At 37.6% G+C, this 19,742-nt stretch overlaps 1 protein-coding gene and 1 pseudogene across 2 annotated transcripts in view; one reads left to right on the top strand and one right to left on the bottom strand.

Annotated features, from left to right (window-relative positions):
• The window catches only part of Scaper (S-phase cyclin A associated protein in the ER), a 351,295-nt gene that overhangs the window by 125,932 nt on the left and 205,621 nt on the right, over positions 1 to 19,742 (top strand). The gene's annotated exons all lie outside the window — the stretch shown is intronic.
• Positions 1,181 to 3,538, bottom strand: LOC129687546 (kinesin-like protein KIF23; annotated as a pseudogene).

Below are 19,742 nucleotides of genomic sequence, written 5' to 3'. Positions count from 1 at the left end.
CCTTTCTGCATGCATGCCCCTCCCCAAGTCCACTGATAGGGGAGGTATTATTTACATGTTTGTAGATGTTAGTGTATGTTAAACTTAATATTTATTCTTACTTAGTTACTTTGTGAGTGTTGTGGGCTGGAGGCCAAGAGACATCTTTAGTGGGTTGGTTCTTTCCTTCTACTTTGTTCTGGAGGTGGAGTTTCTCTGTTTAAGGTGGCCACTGCCCTGCATACTCAAGCTTCTGGAGGTTCTCTTTCTCCCCGTTTCACCATAGGAATAGCTCACTGACAGCTGTTGAATTCAGGTTTTTATCAGGGTTGCACAGCAAGTACTTTTTCTTACAGAGCCATCTTACTGGCCATGTGCACATTTCTCGTGTTTTTTATTTTAATTCCTTTGCCATATCTGAAGGTCAGAAAGCGATGTATGTACAGAATTCTAAACATTTCCTAAAATGAGTTCACCATTGGCCAGTCACTGTCTTTATTTTGAAAGTCTTAATTGTTAGCCATGTTTAAAGTACATTATTGCATTTAATCATTAGTAGCATTTTTTTTTTTTGGTTTGTTTAAGAAACCCTAGGAAATCATTAGAACAGTTGGAAAAGTCACAAAAACTCAGTGTGCTATAGATATATTTTTCTGCAAGACAACTCAGACACTGCTTCTGGCACTGCTTTAGAGAAACCACCAACATGAACAAAAACATTCTGATGCGAATGGCTGTCAGTTCAAGGCCTCTTTCTACTTTGGTTGTGATGATAATGGTATTGGGATATGAGCTGAGGTCCTGCCTTCATCTCCACAGCCAGGGAACACCCTTGTTTCTACCCTGGTCCAGTCAGACTCTATTACCCTCTAGTTAGTTAGGTACCACTGTGGACGATCTTTGTTTTTTAACCACTGGTTGGTGATTCTTGTTTCAAAATCTCAATCTGTTCATTCATAAACTGAACAGATTGCCCACTACCTTGTTAACATCAGCCTTAATGACTTTAGTCACAACCTCCCTACCAGAGGCAACTTTCTGGTGGGTCAGCATGTACATCTCACCCTTAGATAGTACCTTTTCATTTGCAACAGACGCTGCGAGAGCATGAGGGTCATGTGGCTGCATGTCTCTCGGTTTGCACGTTAGAGGCAGGCTTATGATCTGCCCATCTGCTCCCTGCAGAGCGGGACTGTCCATGTCACAGAGGACTTGGGCTATGAGGCATGAGTGATGGAGACATGGATCTCTGAGTTATATTTTTTTGGGCCACACTCTTGGGAAAGTCTCTCTGGCTTCTCAGGTTTGGGTTCAGGTCCACTGGCCTTCAACTGCTTGAGCTTTTCATCTTTGACACAGTTTATTCTCCAGCCGGATAGATGCTACCTGATGCTCACATTCTTTCTGCCACTTCATCTGTCACCATGACTTGCAAACTGGCCTTTATTTGTGCTTGTCAAAAACCTTTCACTGAATCTTCTGATTCTGTCTTTGAGGCTTCAGCTGCAGGTTGTGTTTATCGTCTTCATAGATCATAGGTGCTTTCTCCAAAATGTCAGCCTTGTACTTCAAAGTTTTGTTTTTTCCTTTCCAGGCATTCTATTTCCAATTCAGTTTTGAGATCAACTTTTCTTTTTCATTGGTTTTTCTTGAGTGTAGTTTTCTTTATTTGAAACATCATTGTCAAATTCTTTTAATAAAACCTTGAAAGTAATCCATTGTTTGCTAAGCTCTTCAGTCATCCATTGTCATAAATGGATGTCATTTCTCCAAAAGTTTGATCACCTTTGGAAGCGTCTCTTACTGATATCCAGAAGTTTGCACAGGAGCAATTGTGAGAAATCTGTAGGATCATTTGCATCATTGCTCATTTCTACCCGGCCTTCCTAACATGAAGGTTTATTTTGCCTTCTGGTGTCAAGCCACACATCATCTTGTCTATTGGTCTCACTACTTCACCTCTTGGGTTGTGTCAGCAAATCTCATGATTTAGAAGCCTTCTGCCAAGTCTTCTGCATTTGTAATTACACACAATCTGTACCTTCCCCTCCCCATCGAAGTAGTTCTTGAACAGATGGGTAACTTTGAGTGTTGATGTGGAGCCATCTTGTTTGTCCCCTGCAGCTGCTTCTTAGCATCCCTGCTGACTGGTTGATGTCACCAGCTTCACATGACCTCTTCCCTATGGCTTCAGTCTGGCCAGTTTTTACACATCCAGAAAGATCCACCAGAGACAACTGGCTTGTAGTAATTTGTTCTTTTTCCTGTCATTTGTCTCTCTTGACATCCAGGAAAGCTTTGACTAGTTTAGTGCTGAACATGTATGGGAAAGGATGGGCTCTATTCAAATGGGTATTAGCAACATGTCTCTTTTTCTGACTTCCTAAAGCTTCAGATGCCTCCTTGTACTTTGTACACCCTGCAGCACACATACTGCGGTTCCTCTTGGACATTTTCGATTGTGGGAGTACAGACTCTGAGTTCTTACAGTTGTACAGCAGCCATTGGACTTGGGCTTCATGGGATCGGACCTCTCCTCTTCCATAGATAATATATGTAATTACTATAGATTTCAATGTAAGAGACAGTATGCTGTAATTTACCATAATCTGCAAACTTCGGAGTCTTTGGAATGGGCACAACTTCTGTTTTCTGTTGTTCCAGTAAGGCATTAACTTAGTACTGTATGTTCATACTATTCCTATCATTAGATTTGAAATGACATGTGCTGTTGAAAATCATGTCCAAACAGTGAGGGAGTAGTCCTTCATCCACTGGAGGCTGTCTTTGTGTGAGCTTTTCCACTTCCAGCCACACTGTATAGAAACAGAAGACCATTATTACCATGAATGAGGCCATCTACCAAAGGATTATGAACAGCATCAAAAAGTGCCTTCTGGAAGGTGTGAGTTGCCTAAATGAATACCAAGTCTGCTAGTCTCCTTTTCTGTTGAGTCGGTAGCCCTCAGCAATATGGAGCCACACAGTTGTATTATTGGCCACGTCTATGCAGTGCTCCTGATCAGGAAAGCTTTTGGGAGTACCTTACAGTCCCCTCCAGTTGGATCTTTAAGGTTTTGTCTGGGATCCTTATTCTTTTTTTTTTTTTTTTAAATTATGGGTTCTCTAGCCATCTTAGCTTTTGCTGACTTCATGGCGACAGGCTCTATGCTGTCCAGACTCATGAACTCCAAACCAAGCAGGGCTGGTGGGGCTGAGTGGCTCAGACAGCAGTCACGGTCACAGGGACCCAGACTCCTTCTGAGGAGAGCTGGGTGCTGATGCTGCCTATGTTAGCTTTTTTTAAATTGTATGTCAAACATTAGTTAAGTACACAAATCTCAAGCATTTACGTGACGTTTATAGATGTAAACACTGGTGTTACATCACCTAGAACAAGATATAACATCCTGGCACCCAGAGGATTCCTTTTTGCCCACTCACAGATATGTTCCTACACTATGACTAGTGTGTTGATATCGTCAGTTAGTCCTGCCTGTTCTGGAGCTTTGTAGAGATGATACTGCATGACATGTACTTTCCTATGTCTTTCTCCCATTTTAGCGTGAGACTGGCTCTTCTGTGAAACTGCAGCAATTGTGTTACTAGATTTTTCTTAATACCCTGTAGGCAAAACCCTTCAGTAACACATCGGAGTTTAATAAAACATTATTTATTGATGTTTTATTTCCAGGAAAGGAAAACACTCCATGGGTAATTGCATTACTTCTCAGTAGGAGGTATTAGAAAGGCCTTGTATAGACTTTGGCTATTGGAGCTGATGGGGTTGGGAGATTCTAGCAGATAAGGCATTGCTCTGGGTTAAATGCATTCTTCCAGGTTGAATACTCTGAGAAAGTGAATAATTTTGTGGCTAGTTTCCTAATAAAGCTTTATAAAAATAAGTGGAAGGAATGAAATGGCTATTTTCTCAGTATTTTCTGGATATAATAGATGGTTAAAGGGAAATTGCACAAAAGTAATTGGGCTGTATTCTCTGTGATGTCTTCCTTTGATAGCTCTGAACTCTGGATTGTGTCTCCTCAGCTTCCTAATTCTCACCTATATTTGGTGCTATTCTGTACCAACAACCAACATAAGCCCTTAAGGAAGAATCAGGGTAGAGGTGTACTTTCTGGGTTGCTTGTCCTCTGAGATCCTTGTCACAAGTGCTGGCTGTTTGGCTGCTTCTTACTACCTGGACTTTGCTTGCTTTGTGCATTTTGTGTGGCCTTTGGAGTTGGAAGACAAATGTAGTACTAGCCACTTGATTGTGCCTGTAATTTAGTCTCCAGAGTTGAATTCTTATGGATTTATATTTGATGTAAATAATTTTATGATTTTTACTGAGATTATATGAGTATTTTTAGAAATGGTGGTATGGATTTTTTAACTTTAATTTCTTACAAATATTCCTATTTTCTGTTTGAATTTGCTTTTAGAATTGTAGCCACCCAGGGGCTATGGTGGCATATTCCTGCATCCCAGTACTTGGAAGGCAGAAGCAGGAGGATCTAGAATTCTAGGCCAGCTGGGGCCAAGACTGTCAGATAACAAACAAACAAACAAACCACAAACAAACCAGTGACCTTTATCCATTTTTATAGATATAATTTGTTTTAAATGAGGATTGCTGCTCTAAATTATGGGGATACTAAATTTCCCCAAAAAATAAATTCATTTAAAAACATTAGTTGTAGTTTTTCTTGATAAAGCTAAATATATTATTTATTTTGAAGCAAATTAAAATTAAAGCTTAAAAAGTTTTCTGGGGTTGTGAGCCAGCTTGGTGAGAGTGCTTATGTATCCACTTGTCCTCAGTTTTATCCCTAGAGTGGAAAAAATATTCTGCAGTATACTATTTCATAAACTCAGATATAAAATTTATATCTTCATTTCAATGAGAAGAAATGAAAAGTAAAGAATAGTAGACTAACTAAACAGTGTGGAGCAATGTGCAAATTTCTAGTTATTGTAGTGATCTCTTGGTGGATTGAGATTTGATTGATGTGTTCATTTTGTGTATATAATTAAACAATTTAACTTCTTAGTCTACATAGCTATTGTTAGCGAAAGCTTCTTCCTCCTTTAAAAAGTTGGTAATACAGGCATATGAGCTATAGAATACAGAAAGGCTGTTGTATATTACTCACATGGAAGTTTCGTTTTTAATCAGTGAAGGTGTCTATAGTAAACCACTTGCTCTACTTAAACTTATTACTTGTCACCTGTGATGTCCTTACATTATATATACCGTGTCTATTACCCTTCTTCTTTGGCATATAAGATTTTATTTATATCACTTCTGACCTAATAAAATTGTACCTTTGACCCAGTGCACTTGACATCTCAATAACTTACTCTTGATCTTTGACACATTCTATTTTAAGCCTGTTAAACATAATAGGTAGCTGCTGAGTAAGAAAGCTTTATTGTTTTGTGTTTTTATCTAATTTATCTGGAGAAATTTTCACACATTTTAAAGGACTTCTCAAAAAAGAACTGATGTGTATTTGGTATTTTAGTGATTTTATAATTCTAATAATTGTATTTGTAAAGATCAAAAAGGAGAGCTAGTTATAAATATTCTAAAGTGAAAATCTTTACATGTATTACTAGAGAAACAGCATTAGCTTTAATGTTTGATTTCTTCACTGTCCTGTCTCATACTATCTAATGAAGCACATAATATAGATGCTTTTGTTCTAAACATGTGACTTAGACAAGTTCTATTTTTATGCTGCAATCTCAAATATTAAGGAAAATAATAGTTTGTTTCACTTGTTTCCTGAAAACTATGAGCAGGATCTTCATGAAGGATCTTAAATTCACCAGAGTTCATTGGATAGTTGGCAATCAAAAGAGATTTTTTTTTTTAATGCTCAATTTATATTTTATCCCTGGAATTTTGCTAATTAAGTGATGGATGGAAATTTCAGGTTTCAAAAAGGAACTTTTATATCAGTAAAAGCATAAAAAATTCACTGCATCTTATGAAATACAAGCTGAGCTCATTGATGAGGCTGTCTGGCATCCGGCATTGTGGAAGAAGTGTTGATCCATCTGGGAAACAGAAAGCTGCACAGTGACTTGCTCATTTCCTTACTTTTCCTTTGTAGTAACAGAAGCCTTTACTCACTTGCTAAGGTGAGTGTTAGGGTAACTGTCAACAGGAAAGCAAAGTAACTGAACAAACTCTAAGTTAGTGGGTCTCAGCCTTTTTAATACTGCGGCCCTTTAACACAGTTTCTCGTGTTGTGGTGATCTCCAGCCATAAAATAATTTTTGATTCTACTTCATAACTGTAATTTTGCTACTGTTATGAATTGTAATGGAAATATCTGATATGCGAGATAGTGTTAGCTGTCCCCTGTGAAAGGGCCATTCTATTCCCCAAAAAGTTCATGACCCACAGATTGAAAACAGCTATTCTAAATCATTCAGTTCTTCAATTTTCCCATTCTGTACTTCAGTAGGGATAGTAAGTTTAAGTCAATTTGGGAAATTATTTAATTTATCAATATATAAATGTGTGTGTGTTTGTGTGTGTGTGTGTGTGTGTGTGTGTGTGTGTGTGTGTGTGTGTGTGAACGTGTGTGGACATCAATGGAAAACGTGTGGGAGCTGGTTCTTTCCTTCAACATGTGGATTATGGGTATTGTACTCAGTTTTAGGTTTAGGCTTAGTGGCGTAACACCTTTACCTAATGAGCCATTTCTCTAGCCTAACAATTAGAGGTACATTATATGCTGTTTTTTCTTATATTAAAAGTTTAGTTGGGGGGAGTATGTGCTGGAGAGATGGCCCAGCTATTAAGAGTACTTGTTGCTCTTCACAGGACCTGGATTTGATTCCCATCATCTAGATGGTAGCTCACAGGGAATCTAATGCCATCTTCTGACCTGCAGGCACACACATGGTATACATACATGCAGAAAAAACAGTCATACTAAATAAAATAGATCTAAAATTTTTTAAATAATTAAGTTTTGGAAATATTACTAAAGATTCAGGTTTGGAAATCCAAAGATCATTAAGCTTATGGAGACTTTCCTTTTATATGTATTTTTTTAGGCAGTTGATTTATTTCAAAGTCAAAGTTTGTGTATGTGTTGTGTGTATTTGTGTGCAGGTTCATGTGTTTGTAGGTGAGCATCCCCATAATGACAGACTCTCAAACTGGACTGGAACTCAGGTAGGTTGAGTAGCCTGTGAGTTCTAGGGCTCTCCCCACCTGTGCAAATACACAAATACACAGCTGACTCCATTGCACCTGGCTGTTTATGTGTATTAGGGAGATGAACCCTAGGTCTTAATACTTGCACAATAAGCTTTACCAACTGAGGTATCTCCCCAGCTCCATAAAATAAAATTTTTAAATGGGTAACAAATGCAGTTGAGAAATTAAACCATTTAATTTTTAGCAAAGACTCTTTTGTGATTCCTAGATACATCCTATAATACAGTTAAATTAATACATATATGGAAAGCTATTTCTGCAATAGTTCTGTGTAAGTCATCTGAGTCAGTGAATTTTAGTTACGCTTTCAGTAGAGAAAGGTATGTCTGCTGTGTCAGAAAATCAAGTGCTGTGAGCATAGTTTCCACCATACCACAGTTCAGTTTTCTAAAGCTCCTGCTTGGATTCTTGTAGATATATTATTCCCAAGTAAATCTTTTGTCAAAGCGTCTCTTGGTCTTTCTGTTTATCTATCCGTCCACACATGTACCACATAAATACTTGTTGGCCATAGAGATCAGAAGAGGGTTCTGATCCCCTAGAACTGGACTTATAGATGGTTGTTAGCAACCATGTGGGTGCTGAGAATGAAACGCAGGTCCTCTTGACCACTGAGTCGTTTTTCCAGGTCCTGTTTTTGATAACATCAGCTCATGATTTTATTATTTCCTTTTTACTCCTTTCTTAGAGTTTTCTTTTTGCTTCTGTTTTCTTTTTGCTTATGATGAATATACTTAATTTTTTTCACCTTGTTTCATCTCTATAGTACCACTGTTTAACATATATAGCATCATTTCTGATTGCAAATTGTCTGATTCTAGTGTTTTCATATTTTAAGTGTTTTCTCTAGATGTTTGATGCTGTTTTGGTATAACAAATTTTGAATTCTAGCTTATTATTTATCTTATTCATATAATCTTTTAATGTAATGATTACATTTATTTATTTTTAATATTATATTTGTCATACTGATAGAGTCTTCATGTATTAATGGTATATTATTTATTTTTCAAGCCAAAATTTCCTATATCTAAATTTGTGGCTAATGTAGCTTTTTAATCTGTTTCATCTTCAGTACCTAGTTCTGTTATCAGGCTCATACACACAGAGTAAGGTGAGATCTATTTTTTATTTTGGTGTTCAGAAGATATATACAGTATATGGATTGTCTTTTCATGGAAAAAAAAAAAACTTAGAAGAGAGTCTGTTCACTACATCTAGAAGCTTACATGGGCTCTGCCTTTGAACTATGATCCCAGACCTTTTGCTTTGAAGATTTTAAAGAACTTGCCTGTAAAAATTCATTTCTTCTTCGACTTCTGCCTATGGGAAGATTTATTTTTAAACATATTTAATGAACTAAAAGTATGAAAACATTTTCTTTCTCCTTGATTTTCTCATGCTAGTTCCAAGAAATTATTTTATACCTTTAAAAATAAATTTCTTATAGCTACTGAGTATTCTTGTGTTTTTTTAATTCTCTACTTCGTTTGTATATGTAGCCTACCCTTAGTCCTAATACTTATTTTTGTTCTTTATTTGATTTTAGGTACATCTGTCAAGTAGCTTTCTTCCATGTTTTGTTCTTATAAAGTGTTCAGTATTTTTTAATAATCTAGTATATTCTACAATGCCTTGTTTCATTACAATTTGGAGCTTATACAAAATTGACAGATAAATTTTTCAGTTAAAGGAATAGAAGCATTTTTTGGATTTCTAAAGCGCTAGTTCTCTGACCATCATGTTCTACTTTGTTTTTAACCGCATAATAGGCTAGCTTGGCACCTGCACACACTCGCAGTCCAGACAGCGAGCACACCCAGCCCTGTTCTCAGCCAGTCCTGTTCTGTGCTTCTGCTACCTTTGTCTCTTTGTTCCCCCAGTTTTTAGAGAAGGATTTTGAGGTTTCTGTTTTTAATAATAGGTTTATCAGTTTCTTTGTTTCATGTAGAATTCATTTTTGTGCTTAGATGTTTGTATAAATGCCAAAAACTTTTGTCTTCTTGATTGGCTCCTTAATTAGTGAAACATTACCTCTCTATCCTTGGTCATATTTTTTCGCTTTGAAAATCTCCCTTGCCTCATATTGATATAATCACTCCCTAATTTTCTGTTTGCTGTTGTGTCCTGTTTTTGCATGTGTCTCATTTAAAGAGATATTTGTTTGGTTTCTGCTGCTGTTGTCCAGCCTTGTTGCCGTGGCTGTGCCCCACTGGAGATGGAGTGGCATGGGCTCTGATGATCACCTCCGCTTTGACTGTCAATCTAGAGGGTGATGCCTTTTTTTTTTTTTTTTTTTTTTTTTTTTTACTGTTGCTGAACCAATTTCTAAGGAAATTGGTGCTAACAATGGTCCCAGTTACTAGATCTGAGCATTCTAAGAAAATTCCTTTTACTTACTTATAAAACTTGGATTATTACAGTTGAACTATGTCTCACTGCAGAACTTCAGACCTTCCTCAGTCTCCACACCATGATCTAGTAATGAGGTTGTTGAATTCTGAGCCTTTTTTTTTTTTTTTTGCGTCATCTGTTAAGTCTCAGATTAGATCAAAAGGAAAATCAGAATCTGTACAGGAAGCCCTTGACCCATTCATCATCTTCACCTGCTAGGAAACTGATGGAGCATTTGCAATGTCACTGAGTGGAAAGGGGACAGATGGTGGACTATAATCCCTATCAGGGGATGGCTTTTTCTCTTTTACTTGGTGTCTTTTTCACTGTATTTCATTAGCTTCATTTTTCTCATCTGTCACTTCAAACAATATAATACATAGATTGTAATTGATAAACGTCTAGTGTGGTCTACATCTGAAGTCAGGGTCCATAACAGAGTTGAGCCTTTTGTATAATTAAAATGCCCTTTCTAGTTTAAACTTGTCAGTGCCATATATATTTAATTTCATTTTTCAAAGGATGCTGTCACTAAGAGCATCATTTTGACAGAGGATACTGCATTTCAGGCTTTCTCAAATTTACTGTTTGACAAATTTATAAACCATAAATATAATGGAACTCTTAAACCTTTATTTCTTCAAGTGTTAAGAAGTTCCTTGTACATTGCATTGGGCCCTTACCAGGGAACAAAAGCAAGTGGTCATATGAACCAGCTCTGATGCACGTTACCGTTTCTTAAATCTCCCACACCTTTGGTTTAGTGTGAATTAACTGCTCTGTACAGAACCTTCATTTTAGGTAATGTTCATTTGACACCCAGGAACACTTTGCGAACATCCAACAAAGCCATCAGTAGTTACAAGTCACCTTTAAAGAGTTTCTCCAAACTGTTTCTTACAGACAAAATCATGTATGAGGAATGATGTCAGCAAGAGTTTGGTATAGATTTTTTCCAACATCTAGCTAAAACTCTGATGTCCAGAAAATTGTTCCTCTTTAACAGAAGCTGCTAGCCTAAGTTCTTGTCACATAGTAGGTTTTGAGGTAAATGTTAGGGATTTGAGCTAAAGCTTATATATGCATTGTTTTCAGTGTGCTGTATTTGTGAGCACAGTCTGAAATACTGACCTGTCTAAATATGCCATGTTTTAAATGGAGTGTTACTCTATCTGCCCGTTTTCTCTGTTTCCTCTTAACTTTCTTCTTCCTCTTCTTTCTATTCTGCATACTGTCATCCCTGTCCTTATTCCCTTATCTTTTTTACCTTTGATTCTACTAGTTGCTTTTGTCTTGCCATCCTGAGAACACAATAAATGTAGGGTTTAAATCCTCTGTCTACAAGGAGTAGACTCCTTACTTTTCATAGAAGACGGTGAGGGGCTGTTGTGAAAGTACCTCTCATTTTTCATATTTTTAAAAATATGATTTCTTTGAAATATGTAGTCATTTTAATAATTAAGAAAATAACATTTTATTCTTCAATAAAATAACATTGAATTTTAAATTCCAAACTTTATTCAGAAGTTACAGTGTGAAGTTGGGGGAAAATGTGCACATGACACTAACTCCCTGCCTGTGCAGGTTAGTGCCCAGCCCTGCCCTCACCCTGAACAGGAGCCTGGGCTCTAGACAACTTAAATGCAGCACGACAGTAGATGTATTTCATTTTGTAGAAGAATAAAAAATAAAAATACATTATTATAGTGATTTTTTCAAAGTAAACATTCAAATCCTTTTAAAGGATCTATGAAAATTAACATTCTTAAAAACTAGTATTTTAAGATGTGAAGTGGATTATATACTTTATGTCTCATATTTTATGAAATGTGTTTATTTGAAAAGCTGTACTATCGACAGTTGAAATTTCTGTATTTTTATCACATTTTTATGCTTATTCATTTTAGAATATTATTTCCCACAGATCATGATTCTTATCTATGTATATTATCAGTTTTTGTGTATTTTTTTGCAAAATAAGGAACATGGAGCCATTAGGAAGAGACAGATAAATATCAGTATCATAAACTTTGAGAGCTGTTATAGTAGAGAGGCTATGGTATATGCAGAAAAGGGTAATGAAAATATTAAGAAGATACAAACTTTGACAAGATGTAGAAGTATTAAAGTTTTATATACATTATTTGTCTTCCATGTTATAACAATAATTAGTTAACAATTCAATTATGACTTAAGAACTAGGCTTAATGCATGTGTGTAGAATTAGCTATCATTGGTTAGGTTTTGCACTTATCACGTTGACGTTTAAAATATTTGGAAGGGAATTTCAGATTTCTCTTTTGATCTCTTCAGTTTATTAAGCGAGCAAGACCAGGAAAAGTCACTGTGCTGAGTTGCAAATCTGATGGAGAGCTCAGTGTCTGACTTCCTCCTCCTCATCACAGACACAAATAGAACAGGGGGACCTTTTAGTGCTTCCTCAGAATCAACAATATGAAATGCTGTGTGGATAATTTCTGAGGACTTCCATAAGGCTAAAATTGATAATAAAAAACCTGTTAGGAAAGAGTGAGATTCAGGGCTGCTTTAGGATGAGAGCTGGTGCTCATCGCTTTATCTTCTGACCGAACCTTACTGTGCACGTGCCACCGTAATTACAGTTCTGAGCAGCTGGAGATCAGTGATGCTCGTTCTTCCCTGGAGTAAATTGTCCTGAAGGAACTGCAACTTTTGTAAATCGACTTTCTTTGAAGATGCTGCTTTTCTTTGCATTTCTCTAATTTTAATCATTATGAATATACTAATATGCATTATAAAATGTTATCAAAGTAGGAAAGCAAAGTAATGCCTGCTGTTAACATTTTGATCTATGTATACTCACTATCTGCTGATATTTAAATCATAATTAAACATATATACAATGTGTTACACAGATCTGAACCCTGAAACTTATTTAAGATTGTGTAATACATATTTTAGAAATGTGAATAGTTTTTAAAAAATTAACTTTAACATATATGCCATAATTATGTAAATTGTCTACTGTTTCCTCATGTATTTACTACAGTGAGTTTCTTTGTAGTGCCTCTGTTTTCTTATGCTAAATCTACTGAAGTAAAATTATTATTTTTAACTGCACATTTATTAAATGTTAAGCAGACAAGGCTGTAGAGCTTGTTTAGCAAAGTGAACTGTATGTGTTAGCAACACCAGTCAGTGAACAGAGACAGGCACACCAGTATCTAAAGAACAGCCTCATTTTTACTTGTTAGGACTCTAGATGATTTGATGTAAGAACTAAGATTGCTCGGTTTTTCTAATTTTTTTTTTTTTTAAATAAACAGTCTTAACTGTGTAGCCTTGGCTGGCCTGGAATTTCCTATGCAGAAATTCCCCTGCCTATGCCCTTAGTTTTAGGGATTAAAGGTGTGTACCACCACACCAAGCCTGATTTACCTGATTTTAGCCATTACAGAACAACGGGGGTGTGGGAAAGTAGTATTGGAGTGTGATTTTTAAGAAGGATCAGAATCAAAAGTTCAGTTCTAGGATTTAGTGTACAGCTCACATCACAATGAGAATAACCTGTGAGTAGGGAGAAAACATACCTAAAGCCTAATCTCATGGAGTTGACCACAACTGAAGATGGAGGAGAATGCCGCCTTCCTGCTCACAGATGCTCAAGCTCTACTGTAAGCCAGTGCGAAGTGAATCCATCATTCTAGATCCCGTTGTGGATAGGAAGAAAAGTTTAGAGGGGAGTCACACTGCCAGGTTGTCTGTTGAGAGGCCGAGAAAACCTTTCAGTTTTAAGGGGACATGAAGAGAGGTGCAGGTCAGAACAATTTGGGATTTAGCAGTGAGGCTTTGATCTGTTGTAAGCTGTTTGTTTAATCAGGTACTAGATGCCCTTGCATGAGGGAACTGGCCACTGGCACTGGAATGGAGAAGGATAGTAGGGCCTTTCCTGGCACAAAAGAAACCTTCCTGTGGGGTTCCTGAGGAATGCGGAGTTCAGGTTTCTGTTTACCCATAATGGTCCTTCCGATTACCTGGTCAGAGCCCTTCTGTTTAGGACATTGTCACCAACCCTGCTATAGTGGGGACCCACTTTAACCCTAACACTACTCAGGTTAGTGGATTCTGAACTTAGACCAGGGAGAGCAAAACTGCAGCCTACCAGCTAGTGGGTAGCTCTTGCAAACCAGCTTCCTTTTAGTGCTCAGCCATGGGATTAAGTGAAAGGCATTTGAACCTTAGCAAACTAAGCTACTGCAAGCAGGAGGGACATTTTGGCCAGCAGTTATTTAGTGTACGTTCAATTTCTGTGTTACTCTGTGGTTGGCAGTTAACTTTTGCCCTGTTCCATGAGTTATACATAAGAGTCAGTCAAGAAAGATGATTGGATCAATGCACATGTATCATTTCTCTTATAAAGCACCTCATTATTTTTATATTTCTGCAGGCGATGGTTTTCCTTTATATTTACACTTTTCAGTCACCCCTCTCCTTCCAAATACTGTTCTCAAGTGACCTGCTAAGCTCTTCACTGGGTGGGTAGCTTCATGTTCCTTGGAAAGACTCATGACTCCTGGTCATGTGATGGTGGTTGGTTCTACCTGTTTTTATTTGTAGCTATGGCTGTTCCTTGTTACTTTGTTTTATTATAAATATTTTTTGTGGATTTTCTTACTAAATTCTCTATAATACAGATCATCTTAAAATTCTTGTCCTATTATCAGCTTTTTTTCAGAATCTTGATAAGGATTTTAATGCCTAATACTTTCTCAGAAATATACTGTGATTTTACTGAACTGGTCCTCAGTGTTAAAGTCTTTATTTCACTTTCAAGTCCATGAGTCCTGTCAAAACTCACTTTCTATATAGTTCCTTCCCAGTTTGATTTAAAACAACTGCTTATTATACTGTTGTCATACCCAATAGTGTATCTTTTTAAATACCAAAAGGTGATGTAGGGCATGGAGAGGGAAAAAAAATAGGGTGGTCTTGCTCGTAACAAAAAGCCAAACACAACTGCGGGAGTAAATTTGTTTTTATATTGGAAGTTTTAAGCTGCCCACATGATTAACAGTGAGACACCAGCCACACAGCTACATTTAATCTCGCTGCATTCGTTAACTTAGGTTGTAGGAAATTTAGGAGGAAGAGTATATGTTTTTGATATTTGTTTGAAAATGGCTCATAAATCATTATGATAATCCTGTTTTTATTAAACACACACAAAGAAAATATCTCTAGATTATGTTCTAAAATAATTGCTATTTTGGGTGGTAAGTGTCAAAGGAAAATTTCCTTTTAATTTTATTAGCTTTCCTATGATTAACATGTCTTGGTTTTATATTAAGTAAAGTTATTAGTCAATCAAATAAAAACATCCTAATTTTTAATTTTTAGATTTTAAAAACTTGATTAGAATGTATATATTGTGTATGTCAATTCATACACCAATGTATGTCTATTTTAAAAGTATGATGGGGGCTCATACTCTACCTCTGTACACTCACAGTATAGCCCAGAGTGGCCTCAAATTCATGACAGCCTTCCTACCTTAGCCTTTCAGGTCTTCTGTTACAGATGTGCATCACCACACCTGTAAAAAGGTCAGGTTCTTGGTAGTTCTAGTTAGGGTCTAATTCTTTTTTAAATAGTATCTTTCATTGGATATAGGACTCTGGAGGATCTCTAATAGATATGTGGGTAGCGTTTCTGTGCACTTAACAATAATATAATTGGACCTTTTATGAAATTAAAGATGTCATTCGGGCATTCCTTTTCTGTAGTATAGGACTAGAAATGCCATATTAGAGTGTAGATCGTTTGAGCCGTAAAGAGGGAAGGGATCTGGATATGGAAAAAGCTTGTCTTGTGCAGGTCTTGCATGCCTCTGCAGCCTCTGTGAAGGCAGATGTTCATCAGTTCTTTGTGTCTGGGAAACACTTTTTTTGGAGTCAACCATTCCCTCTAGCTCTTTGGCTTTCTACCACCTCTTCCATATAGACCTCTGAGCTTTGAGCAGAGGGCTTCAACGAAGATAGCTCAATTAAGACTGATTGCTCCAAAGTCTCTCACTCTGCACATTTTCCAGTTGTGCGTGTCTGTCTTAATTCCCTGTCTTCTTCAAGAAAAAGTTTCTCTGATGTGGCTTGAAAGAGGCACTGATCTATGGGTATAGAAGTATGTCATTAGGAATCATTATATTGCTCTGTTCTTATGGCACAATAACAAGTTCAAGCCAGACTGTGCCCCAGAGCTGAGAGAAGGGAGCGGAAGATCCACTCCTAACCAAGAAGCCATTTGCTTGATATCTGCTAGTAAAGGACAACTGCTTTTCTCCAGTTACTGTCACCACAGCAGGCCCCATGCCCAGGAGCAGTTGGCAAACACAAATGAACATAATTTTGAAGGAGACTGTGACTGTGTGTGTACCATTTGTTTAGTTTTGGCATCTCTTTTTTTTTTTTTTTATTAGTCTTTTGCCTGTTTTGATTTTTGTGGAGTTTTGTTTTTTGAAAGAGAGAGAATATAAAGTTAATGATAGCAGGGAAGTGGGGAGGATATAGGAGGAGTTGGGAGATAGGAAAACATGGTCAAAATATTGTATAAAATAATTTTAAAATGCATGGAAAATAAGAATAAGAAAATAGCAACAACACAACCAAAAATCATAGAAGGTTGCAAGCTTTTCCCCTAAAGTCAAGATTGTTAGATCTGGATTGATGGCAGTGACGTCTAAATGAAGGAAACAAAGCTGGTCTCTGTAGAGACAGACTTGTTCCTTTAGTAAGAACAACTGAAGGACACCAATCTCTGAGGAAGTGGAGACTGGACAGGTGACACTGGGGCTCTGGGATTTGTAGGATAAAAAAAAGTGGCATTGGGGATGGAAGAGTTTATCTGCAGGTCAGTTCCCTGTAGCCTTAAAGTGGTAGATGCCAAGGAATGTTGATTTGTTGATCTTACCGGAAGCTTTCTGGATTCTCACAGTGTTCAGGCATTACATATCAAGTGAACTTTCCTGTCTGGAGTTTCCCAGCCCACCTGAGACTTTTAGGTCAGTAACCCTTTAAGGATAAAGATAATTCCCACTTTTACTAGTTCTGTTCAACACTGTTAAATTTTTAACCAGAACAATTAAACAAGAAAAAGTCCAAATCAGGAGCTAGACATGGTGGCACAGCCCATAAGCACAGCACTCAAGAAAATCATGATTGATGGCCACCCTAGGTCCATAGTTAGTTCTAGAAATGGATTGAATTTTCAATTACATTCATGTAATTGTATGTATAATCACCACTTAGGTGATTGTTTTTGATTAATGCCAAAATATAAAGGTGTTCTCTGTAATAGTCAAAGTTATCAAGTCACTCCTGCCTGTGAAAAAGTACCCCCCTTTCTTGGTTTATTGGACTTCCTTTATCCTCTTTCCTTCTTCTTTATGGTGATATGAGAAAATCTGAGCACATTTCCAGAGTTCATACTCATTTCCAACACTATCAGACATCCAAGAGTACAGGCTTCGCAGTCATCGTTTGGTTTTAAGTTTGGTCTTTGTTACTCAGTCAAGGTTTTGGCTATCTTTGTACTCATTTGAGACCGTTCTTCTATTATTTGGAATGGAGAAAATAAAATTATATCCTTTCTCATTGTTTCTTAATTTTATTTCTAAGGACTAAATGAATGACTTTTATGTAAAACACTTCACTAAATTGGTATTGTGTCATTGTTTTTATTTGCTCATTTAAAACGTTAAATGTCTGCCATATGCCAGGCACAATTATAAACAGAAATTCTGTTTTAGTAGTGACTATGAGTAAAGATGTGCTGTTTTGCAAGCTCTAGAAGAAAGTAACAGAGTAAGGGTATAGCAAACAATATAGGTCATTGCCTAAGGTTCTTTATTTAGTTGAGAATGTGAATATTTCTGGTGAAGGAATATTACTGGCTAAGGAACAGCATGCAATTCTGAGACAGTACTGTTTCTGGTGAGCATGAGAGAGAGGAATACCACCTTCTGTGGCACAGAAATTTTATCTTAGCCTAGTGTGATGGAAACAAGTATGTGTGTAGTGTACATACACAGGTAGGAGTGCAATCACCTGTGTGCATGTGGAGGTCAGAGGTCAACCTAAGGTGCCTTTTCTATTGCTCTACACTGTGTGTGTTTGTGTGTGTGTGTGCGTGTATGTGTGTGGTGTTGAGACAATCAATAAAACCAGAGTTTACCGTTTTTACCCGGGCTGGCTGGCCCAGTTGCCTCTGGGACCTACCTGTCTCCATCTCTTGGGGTGGAACTACAGCCACATGCTGCCATTCTTATACCTTGCTCTCCCATGGATGCTGGGCTACTACGTCAGGTCCCCATGTTTGCACAACAAGCACTTTACCCACTGAGCCTTCTCTCTAGCCCCCAGGGTTTTAGATTTTTTTTTTCTCAGTTTACTTACTTGTGTGTGTATGTGTATCTGTGAGTATCCAGAATATATGTGTATTAAAGTTATGGCATTTTAGTTTTACAAAAGATACAAACTATATTCTTTCCTCTTTCTCAAACTAGGGAGGAAGTATACTTTATGATCATTTTTCTCCTTCCATCCTTATTCCTACCTCTCTTATGTTCTCCCATGTTCCTACCCTGTTTCCCTTTCAAATTGATGGCTGTTTTTTCTTTGATTTTTATTGTTGCATGTTTGTGTGTGTTTTCACAAATATATAAATACAATCTGCTGAGTCTCCTTTTGTTTGTATGTCAGTGATTTCAGGGATGACCACTTTCTACTGGATAATCAAGGGGTGGTCATCCCTGGGGGAGGCTGAGTCTTCTCTCAGCAGTCTTTAGTTCTTTGTCTAGGGGTGGGGCTCTGAGATTGTTACTCCGCCACATGAGCATGTGTGTTGATACTGTCCTTGTTCAGGCACTCATGTTGTTGAGGTATTGGGTGAAGCTTCTCTGTCATTTCTAGGAGACAATCCCACAGGAAATTCCCTGGTCCTCTGGCTTTTATAGTCTTTCTGTCCCTTCTTCCTTGATGTTTCTGGCACTTGAGGTGCAAAAGTTGTATTGCAGATGCATCCACTGGGCCTGGCTCCTTGTAACCCATTGAGCACTGCATTGTATCCAGCTGTGGTTTTCCATTTGTTGTAGAGTGAAGCATCTTTGATGAGGGGTGAGAGTTACACTTACCTATGGATAGGAGGATTTGTTGTAGAATTTTCTTAGGAATTATGCTAGTAAAGTAGCAGTCATAAGCTCTCTTCTGAGATCCATGGGTAGTTGGCTAGGTCTCTAGTGCCAGACATGATTTCCCTCCTGTTCAGTGCGTCTTGTTTCCAAGTAGACAGCTTTTGGTTATCACCAAAAATGAGTGCCACTACTGCTCCTTTAGGGCTAGGTACCATGCTGGCCATTGTTATGTCTCATAGATGTCACAGGCAGATAGGACTGTTGATTTCATCCCTTCCTTGACAGCTTGTGTAGTGCTCTTTGGTACTGTGGAAGCTAAATTGGATAAGTGTGCGGGTCTATATGCAGGTGTGCTTGTATGTGGAGCCAGAGGACAGCATCAGCTGAGCTTCCACAGTTACCATCTACCTTGCCTTTTGTCACAGGCCAAGGATTGGCCTAGAACTTGTTGAATAGACTAGGCTGGCTAATGGGGAATGTCAGGAATCCTTTTGTCTTCATATCCCCAGTAAGGGTTGTGGGTGGGGCTGGGGAACCATAAGCACATTCACTACTACATACTTTTTTTTTCCCTTTTCTTATCTTTTTTCTTTTTTTAATGTTTCTGGAGGATTGAACTCAGGTCTCAGGCTTGTGTGACAAGCACTTTACTGACTGAAGTATCAACCTGGCTTTGAGAAAGTTTTGATAAGAGTAATTTTAAGATTTGATTTATATTTAAAAATAACCGGCTGTTTTATATATAGAAAATACCTAGGAGAGGTGGGCAGATGGCTTATTGGGGAAGAGCTCCTGAAGAAGCACCTGGGTTCTGATCCTGATACTGACATAAAAAGCTGATTATGGCTACACAGGTCTATAACCATAGTGCACGGTGTAGGTTGGGAGACATGGTGCAGATTCAGGAAGATTACTGGGGCTTGCTTGGTAGGCAGACTCTGGTCTCCATGCACACATACCTGTGCA

This window comes from Psammomys obesus, unplaced genomic scaffold (genome assembly GCF_907164565.1).
Source record: "Psammomys obesus unplaced genomic scaffold, mPsaObe1.curated_primary_1811, whole genome shotgun sequence".
In the NCBI taxonomy this organism is placed as follows: Eukaryota; Metazoa; Chordata; class Mammalia; order Rodentia; family Muridae; genus Psammomys; species Psammomys obesus.
This window is presented reverse-complemented; position numbering and strand designations above follow the sequence as displayed.